A 9986-nucleotide genomic window follows, 5' to 3' on the forward strand; every position below is an offset into this window, starting at 1 on the left:
ATTGCGTGTCCTTCTTATGGAGATGCTAACTGATGATGGTTGCTTGTACCCCAAACCTTTACATGGTTGCCTTGTAACGACTTCTGATGGGAGCTTCCCTAATTTTGATAGCTCATTGGGATTGTATCCAGCTTTTGCAAATAGCCTGTAAGCATTAGGATCAAAGCCTTCATCTGTACGCTTCGTACGGAGTGCCACATTATGGGAATGATTTTGGGCCACAAACCCTGCAAGTAGTGTCGAGGGAAACTTTACTGCCTCAATTCGTTTTATCGGAAGATTTAACTCCCTTAGCATATTGGTTTGGGGTTTGGTCGATTCTCCATCATCTTTCTTCTTTTTAGGGACATAGTGAAGCACAAAGTTACTTTCTTGCCGTGAGACACAATGTTCCCTTTATGAGATTTATTTGAGCTAGGGTGCACCTCCTCAGCAATATCTTTGGTTTTGTCGGCAACCACCTCAGCTCTCTTAGTCGTGGACTCACATTCTTGCCATTCATGACATCATCAGCTTTTAGCTCCTTCACAATGCGGTTCTTAAGGTAGAACTTTGCATCGGCGAAGTGTGGTTCAGTCTCGGTGAATGGCTCATCATTAGCAACTATCCTCTTCTCGACTCCTCCCTCGTAGTACTTTAAACATTGATAGTAGGTAGATAGGACCACTTTATTCTCATGTATCCAAGGCCTTCCAAGCAATATGTTGTATGAAGTCTTTACATCGATCATATGCAGCTATGCACTTGATTGCATATCTTCAATGGTGATTCCCAGCCTGATTGCACCTATGGCTCTTTGGCCCCTTGGTTGAATCCTTGAATCATGACACGACTTTCCGAAAGTTCGATCATGGGAATACCAAGTTCTTTCCTAGTACGAATTGCAAGATGTTCACTGAGGATCCTCCATCAACCAAAATTCGATTTACCCTTTCATCGCGCATATAGCCAACCAGGTACAACAGGCGATTATGAGTAGTGTCATCTAATAGAAGATCGTCATTTGTGAACGTAACATTTTTCTCGCAAGCATTAACTTCTTGAGGAATAGACTCGATGAGCTTTTTTGAAGATGGTGCCAATGGTAGGTAATCACTTTTTTCTTCCCCTTTATCAGCATTGCAACAAGAGGCCTCAATACCATCACGGGAAATCTTCATGCGGAACCAACTTGTCAAGAACTCTTCCAAGGTCACTAGATGTCGTGGATTTTGAGGGTGGTGCACCTCCACTTTTGCCTTATTCAGATGCTTAAAGGGATTCCGTTTCCTTGGGGTTTTTACCATCATTTTCCTTGTTAGGTGTTCTATCGATTTTTTATGTGGGCTCATTTTGTAGCACCTACGACGAGTCACCAACGTCCAACCTTCATCATCATCAGGTTGATCAACTTCAACTTTGTTGTCCTCCAGTAATTCTTCATCTTTACTGTTTTTAAAACTACATAATTCATCTGGACTGAATGAGCCAAAGGTGATAAAGACTTGGTTTACGCTTGTTTTCTCATCTTCAAGAACGATCTTCTTTTCACAAGCCAAGTCCATAACTTTGTCCTTGAAGACAAAGAACTTCTCCAGAGAGGGCTCACAAGTCGATGGTATTTGCAGTAATTTGGGTCATTCATTTTCCCAGCTTCATTTGGCCACTTCATTTCCAGAAGCTCAATGAGATTTAATTCGAGGAGCTCTTCAAAAATTACGGGCACATCAGAATCCATAAATGGGTACTCCTTCTCTTGCATTTATTTTAGAATCAACTTTCCACTTGGCTTATCTTGGGAAAAAGTGGACTTCACACTCTGCTTCTTGCTCACCTTTGTCGTGAACTTCGCAGGTGATGTATTGACACTCATAGCTTCTTTATTTTCAGACTTGGGTACAAACTTGCTCCATTTCCTGACTTCTTGCTTGTCGTTCCCTTTGTGAGGCTCATAGATCGGCAACCTTTCATTTCCAGCGGAGGCCATGCTCAATTCCATGTCATGGGAACGAGTTGGAAGTTCTTCAAATGTGCTAGGCTTGATACCTTGCAAGTTGTAGCGCAGTCCCCAATGCATGCCTTGGATGCACATTTCTATGCTAGAAGCTTCACTAAGCATGTATTTGTATTTGAGGCTTGTATTCCTCCAACGATTGATAAAGTCGATAACTGGTTCTCCCTTCCGTTGACGAGTATTTGTAAGTTCCACCATGCTCACAATGCGTTTTGTGCTATAAAAAAGTTTGAGGAACACTTGCTATAGTTGATCCCACCTATCAATAGATCCCGCCTCGAGGTCTATATACCAATCAAAAGCATTTCCTTTTAGCGAGCGAACAAACTTCTTGACGCGGTAATCTCCATAAGTCCCAGCGTTGTTGCATGTCTCAACGAAGTGTGCCACGTGTTGCTTTGGATTGACTTTCCCATCAAACTATTAAAACTTTGGAGGTTGATAGCCAGCAGGCATCTTCAATATATCGATCCTCGCAGTATATGACTTTGCGTATGTAAGAGAGGACTTGGTAGCAACTTCGTACTTGTTTTTAATAGTTCCTTAAATGAACTCCTTCAGTTGATCGATTGGAATCATCCCTTCAGATGAGACAAGGATTGCCTTATCGGATGCTACTTGTCTTGGGGAAGTAGTATCCGGGAGCTTGCCAGGTGCATGGGTGGATTCTTCTTCCATCAAGATTCCCACCCTGTCTGTTAGCTTGTCAATTATAGCATCTTGATTTTGCATGCACTTGGTCAAGCCAGTGATTGCTTACGTCAAGTTTTCCAATTGCTCTTCCATAGATGAAGTGTTTGTCACCATGGCTTGCATGATTGTTATGGATGATGGGGAATAGCATGGATTGTCACACAGATTGATTCTCGAATGGCTCACGCTATGCGGCGTAAGTAGGGAAGACCCATTACTTGAACTATCATCATCTTCCTTCATAACAAAGTTCCTAGATCCGGAGAGGTCAAGCAGAGCTAGAGTTTTCTTGATCTTTTCAACAATATCGCTTCCTCCTTCGGATACATTCGTAGAGAATCTTGCTCCTTTTGAGGATGAAGATCCAAAAACAGAGGTTGATACGGACGTCACTTGGAGTGCTTGTTGTCCTAGAGCTTGCTTTGCTCCTCGTAACTGGTCTGAAGCTTCCAAAGGTAACATCGAGGATGCTTTCCACATCAGCATAGAACCTGGAGTTAGCAGCCTTGATGGATGTTGATCTGGAGTTGATTTTCTTTGAAGCCATTTCGACATTCTTGAACTTTGGTGATTAAAAAGTTGAGATGAAAGGTAGAGATTATCTCACTGGGCATGCCAGAATTTGTAGACAATAAGTTGCGTCAAGAAAATAAAATCAAGACCGAAAATTATTGCAACAATCGTAATATTTTATTTCAAACAATATGAGTGCACAATCTCTATGAATCCTCTCATTCTACTTTTCAACAGTAAATAAAAGAGCCTTCAAGCTTAATTTTTAATTTTATTTTATTTTAATCCAAGCGTTTGAGGTCTGATCTTGATTTTAATCTTGACGTATTTTAATCCAAGGGCTTGCAGCTTATTCTTGAATCTTTGTCTTGATCTTTTAATCCTTAAAACACTTGAATGCTTGAAGCTTTTAGAGAAATCTGCAGCGTTTGATCCACAAGCTCTCTCTTGCTTCTTGTTATAACTTCTGGTGTATTTTCTGGGTTATGAAGACCCCTATTTATAGTTGTGGAAGGGAAGAGTTACGATAAGAACAAACTTTTCTGATCAATCAAATTGAAGAGTGACAAGGCCGCATTTGATTGGCCAGAACATGACACTTGCACATGTGGCGCAATTTTATTGGCCTTTTAATTTGACTTGGCATGCCTTGTCATTTTGACGCGTGGCATGATCCTATTGGCTCTTCCATTTGACTTGGCACGCCACATCATTTGACACGTGGCACCAAACTGTGCCTCTAAGAAGATGACATCTTGGGCTTAATGAAGTGGGCTCATTATCTTAGCTCAATTAAATGGGCTAGCCCTATGAATTAATACTTATTTATTTAATCCATATATATTGGACTTATATAATTAATTCAATTATATTAGCCCATAATTTTTTTTGGACCAATATATCTTGAATTTAAAATATAATCCAAATTATTTTATGAATTTAATTTTAATAAAATTTATATTCCTACAACTAATATTCTGTTTTTGTTTCTGAAAATTTATCATCGTAAAGTTTGTTATTAATTTCTTTAGGACGAACTTACGACAATTTTGCTTATTCAGCTTTCTCTTCTTTTCTGGTTTAACAGATAAAATTTCCGCAATAAACTTTACTAATTAAATGATTATGCATAGAACAAGTATTCTGTTTCTGTTTCTGAAAGTTTATCATTAGAAAGTTTATTATTACTTTCTTTAGGATGAACATACGGAAATTTTGCTTATATATGAAACGATTATGTGTAGTATGATTATTTCGCTATCTGTTTGTTAAAATTGTATTCACAATTGTGTTTCTCAATTGTCTAAGAAAATCGCCAGTAATTCAAATTCTGTATAAAATGTTCTTTAATTGATATGGAACTCACTGGAAAAACTATTATAATTCATCTATACTGAATCTTTGTACGGTTTAACTTCCATTGTGTTCAAAATAAATCTCTGCCAGATTTCAGCTATGCTCGCCTCGGTTAAACTATTATCGGCAAGTTTGTTATTAAGTTTGTTAGGACGAACATAATGAAACTTGGCTCATATATATATGCTTCTATTTGTTTGTATTATGGTGGAGGGTTGGGTGTGGTGATAGTGTGAATACTTAATCGTGTTTAATCAGTCCCTTATCTATTGATATGGTCCTATTAGTAGAGGTTTTTGAGTTTGTTTTATTTTGCTTTTTTCTTGAACAAGGATAACCAACAGCCACAGCCACAGCCACAGGCGCAGCTGCAGACACACGTGCAGAAGCAGGAACATAAAGAGGTAGATAGTCTTAAAGACGGACTCTTAAGGCTCAACATAAAACAGTTGTATGTCTATGTTGATTATGCAAATCATTGTTTAAAGATATTTAGTACTTGAACATGGTTTAAATTTACATATGTGATTGACTGTTATTTCAGGCGGTTGTTCGGCAAGGACCTTAATGGTTTGGGTTTGAATAAACTATGACTGCTTGAACATCAACTAAATGAAGGACTATTAGCCATAAAGGACAGAAAAGTGTGAAGATTGCTTTGATTATTCAGTTATAAGTGCCACAAGATGTATTTAGATTTTTCCAAAATATATCTATTTTGTTGAATCTTGAAATCCGAGCCATAATATTCTACATTCTAGGAAGAATTGCTGATACAACAACTAGAGAACTCAAGGAGGCAGGTAAACCACATCAGAAAGTTGAAATATTTATATTTTTTATTCTAGAAAGAAAAGATTAGAAGTATAGGATGAGCTTTTCTCATGTTTCTTTTTGGATGATGCATATCCAGGAGGAGAGGGCTGTGTTGGAGAGTAAAACCTTACGCAGACAGGCAAGACAAGCCTTTGTTTTTATTTCTATTGCTTTACAGTCTATAACTCCCCCTTTAGGTTTCTGGTGGTTACTTTCTGACCATAGTTTTTTAGGAGGTAATAACTTTTGTATATATATATATATATACACAGTTAAATCAACCCCATGAAGTTAGGTCACAGAAGAGGTACACACCGCTTCTCTGTTTTTTGCACTTCATTTCTTTCCATTCCTTCTTTCTTCAATTAATTCTACCCATGAATGATGAAATTTTCTGGAAACATCGCGTCTTGACTAAAAAAGTTATAACTCTCTGTAGAAGCCTCAAAACTATGATTCGCTTGTGCCGTAAAAAAAAACACTTCTAGAACTAAAACATATACAAAAATCAGCTCTTTCTTTGTATATTTATAAAGATATACTTTTGAATTTATTTCTGAAATATTAGTATTCTGATTTTCACATCTTTACGTGTCTTCACTAATAAAATCATATCTTTCTGCAGACACGTCAAAACTATGATCTGCTTGTGCCGTTGGAGTTAAAACTTCTGGAGCTACAATATATACTAAAAATAGGTCCACAATCTTTGAATATTTATACAAATAGTCTTTTGATCTCAGTTTTAAATTTTGTCATTATAAATTTACAAATTTGCGCGTCTTGACAAAATAATAATACATCTCGCTGCAGGCACGTCGAAACCATGATCCACTTATGCTGTTGGAAAGAGGACTTCTTCAACTACATTATATATAAAAAATTAGGTTAAGATTCTTTGTAAATTCATACAGATATTCTTTTGAACTCAATTTTGATTTTCTATCATTGTGCTTTTAACAACATTGCGCTTTCTGACAGTAAAAATTATATTGCTGGTGCATCGTCTCTTTTTGATAGCGAAGTATTTTTTTTATTTTAACGCTTCTATTTTCTTTCGCTCGCACTTCTATAGAGTTACATCTTGAGTTTACTATCAAGCTACTATGGTGCACTTGAAATATCAGGAGATTCTATATTGTCACGACCCCAATTTCTCTCAGTAGGATGTCGTGACGGCACCTAATCTCCAAGACTAGGTAAGCCTAACAAGTATGCAGAATAACTGAAATAGTAAGCTAAAACTCAAACGTCAACAACTGTAATAAATAAAAATTACCACTCAAGTATAAACAACTCCCAAAATCCGATAGATATAAGTCACAAGCTCTAAAGAGAAATACTAAATATCCCTATACATCAGAGTCTAATGAGGATAAGGAAACAACATAATAAAAATAGAGGGGGACTCCGAGGTCTGCAGATGCTGGCAGATGTACCTTGAAGTCTCCACGTACAGACTAGCTCACTGATACCTGGTTTGATAGGCAGTACCTGTATCTGCACAAAAGATGTGCAGAAGCGTAGTATGAGTACACCACAACGGTACCCAGTAAGTGCCAAGACTAATATCAGGAGAGTTGTGACGAGGTTAGATCAGAGCCCTACTAAAAATAATAAGAAACAAGATAGAAGATATCATAATTTAATGAAATGACAGAAAAATGAAACAATGAGAATTTACGGAAGGTAATAACACGAAATCAAAGAAGGACAAATACAACATGAAAGGAAAGCAAAAATCTTACAAGTTAAGGAACAACAACAACAACAACAACAATACAACAAATAGATGAAATCAACAGGGGCACTCGCGAGGTACCGTCTCGTAGTCCCAAAAGTAAATATCTCACAATCTTTCCTTATATCATCGCGGGAGCCTTCATATTTTGTTTTGAAAATTATTTTTTCGAAATAGCATCCCGCATTTTAGCCAACATTATCACACCGCATGACTTCTAGTAGTTCCCCTACTAGCCACACGTAACAATCCCACCTTATCTCACCATATGCGTTTCAACACCCAGACCTTTTACCACCGCATACGTATCAATAATAACAACCGCACGACATAAACCTCGTGCAACAACCAAATAATTGTCTCAACAATAATCACGAAAACCAAAATATAACAACTGAAACAATGATATTTCAAGGATAGCAATTTCAAGTAAAGAATCCCACAGTTAAATAATGAATATGGAATCAAGAAAGCAGGTAATTCAACTAAGCATGTAGTACAAGTTGCAAATAAGAGACAAGACAAGTAGACAGGTGAAATTAGGCTAAACATGATGAATATACATGCTAAAGTAACTTAGTTAAGGCATAAAAAGAAACAACTTAGCTAAAACTGAAATTTTAATATTTAGCCCGTGTATGCACTCGTCACCTCGCATACACGGCCCTCACATATTACAAATTGTCACAACAATACCAAATTCTAAGGGAAATTCCCCCCACAAGGTTAGACAAGTCACTTACCTCAAACCTCACTCACTCAATCAATAAGAAGGTCTTTCTCTCAATTTTCTGATTCCGAATGGTTCAAATATAGCCAAAAACAATTACAAGGTCTTTCCCTCAATTTTCCGACTCCGAACAGCTCAAATCTATCCAAAAATAATTACATACTATAAATATAACTATAGGAAACTAATCTAGATAATGAAATTATGATTTTAGCAAGAATTAAAAAAATCGCCCCAAAAAGTTGACCCAGGCTCACGACTCGGAACCCGACCAAAATTACAAAAATCAAATACTCATTCGATATCGAGTCCAACCATACAAGAATTATCCAAATCTGACCTCATTAAAGAACCCTTTCAAAACCCAAGAATTTGGTCTAAGAACTTTTACACTTTCCCCCCAATTTTTCCACCCCAAATCCTTAATTAGATGAAGAAATCTAAGATGGATTAGTGGAAATTTATCAAAAACAATATCAAGAATCCTTACCCAAAATGTTTTCTCTGAAAATCCCTCAAAATCTCGCCTCAATCCGAGCTCTTAAAGTCCCAAAGTGAACATGAAAACAAATCCTCCATTATGAAATTTTAAGTTCTGATACCTAGTTTTTCTTCTTCGCGAACGCGGAATTAGCCCCGCGTTCGCGAAATACAAAATGTTACTGCCCCACTTTTCCTCTTACGCGATCGCAGAAAGACATACGCGAACGCAGTGCACTGGTCCCTTATACCTACGATCGCGAATGACCTCACGCAATCGCGATGAACAATCGCATGTGAATCCCCAGCCTTCACTTCCTCTACGTGAACACGGTCTTACCCATACGGTCGCGTTTCACTGCTGCACCAACTAACGTGGTCGCCAACCCAGTCTCGCAAACGAGTAGCACTAAGTTCTAGCTGCAACCAAGAACACTTCGCGAACACGGCCCCACCCTCGCGATCGCGTATAACAACACCAGCACCAGCAAAATCTGCAATCTCCCAAGTTCCGAAATGCACCGAATATGATCCGAATCACACCTGAGGCCCTCGGGACCTCAGCCAATTATACCAATAAGTCCTAAAATATCATACTTAGCCGAGCCTTTAAATCACATAAAACAACGCTAAAATCATGAATTGCGCATCGATTCAAGCCTAATGAACCTTTGAACTTCTAACTTTCACATCCGATACCAAAACCTATCAAATCAAGTCCGATTGACCTCAAATTTTACACACAATTAATAATTGACATTACTAACCTACTCCAACTTTCGGAATCGCGATCCGACCCCGATATCAAAAAGTTCACTCTCGGTCAAACTTTTCAAAAATCTTCCAACTTTCCAACTTTCGCCAACTAACGCTGAAATGGCCTACGGATCTCCAAATCAACATCTGGACACGCTTCTAAGATCAAAATCACCATACGGAGCTATTGGAACCGACGAAACTCTATTCCAGAGTCGTCTTCACACAAGTCCAACTACGGTTAACTCCTATAACTTTAACTTTCAATTTAGGGACTATGTGTCCCATTCCACTCCAAAACTCTTCCGAACCCGACACCAAGCACCCTGACAAGTCAAGTAACTACAAAATAAGATATAGGGAGCAATAAATAAGGGATCGGGGCTAGTACTCTCAAAACGACCGACCGGGTCGTTACACATATCATGGAATTGCGGATGATAAAAAGTATCCAATGCCAAAGTTATTCAATTGAAAGTTAATTTTCCAGTGATTGATGGTTTCCCTATAATGAGGTAATCCCTTGAGTCTTTGCTTCACCTTTAAGAATGATTAACAAAGGAGGCATTCAATGTTTTCAAAATTTTCTTTAGTAAGGCTACTAATATGATGGATCTTGCGTACAAATCATCTACTCATGATGAGATAGTTACGTCTGCTAGCCCCAAAGCGAAGATCAATCCCATTAATGTAAGTAATTTGTCAATACTAACATTTTTCATTTTCAGAGGTTTCATGGATGAAAGAAATCATCGCTACAAGCCATGATGAGGTTCATATCTATTGCGTATATTTTATTAACTTCAAATTAACTATTTTGGTATTGTTGATTTTGTACTAAGATTGTAACATATTTTCAGACCTTATGAAGTTAGTTTTTGTTGCTAATCTTGACTAGAAGGATTATT

This window comes from Nicotiana tabacum, chromosome 2 (genome assembly GCF_000715075.1).
Source record: "Nicotiana tabacum cultivar K326 chromosome 2, ASM71507v2, whole genome shotgun sequence".
NCBI lineage: Eukaryota > Viridiplantae > Streptophyta > Magnoliopsida > Solanales > Solanaceae > Nicotiana > Nicotiana tabacum.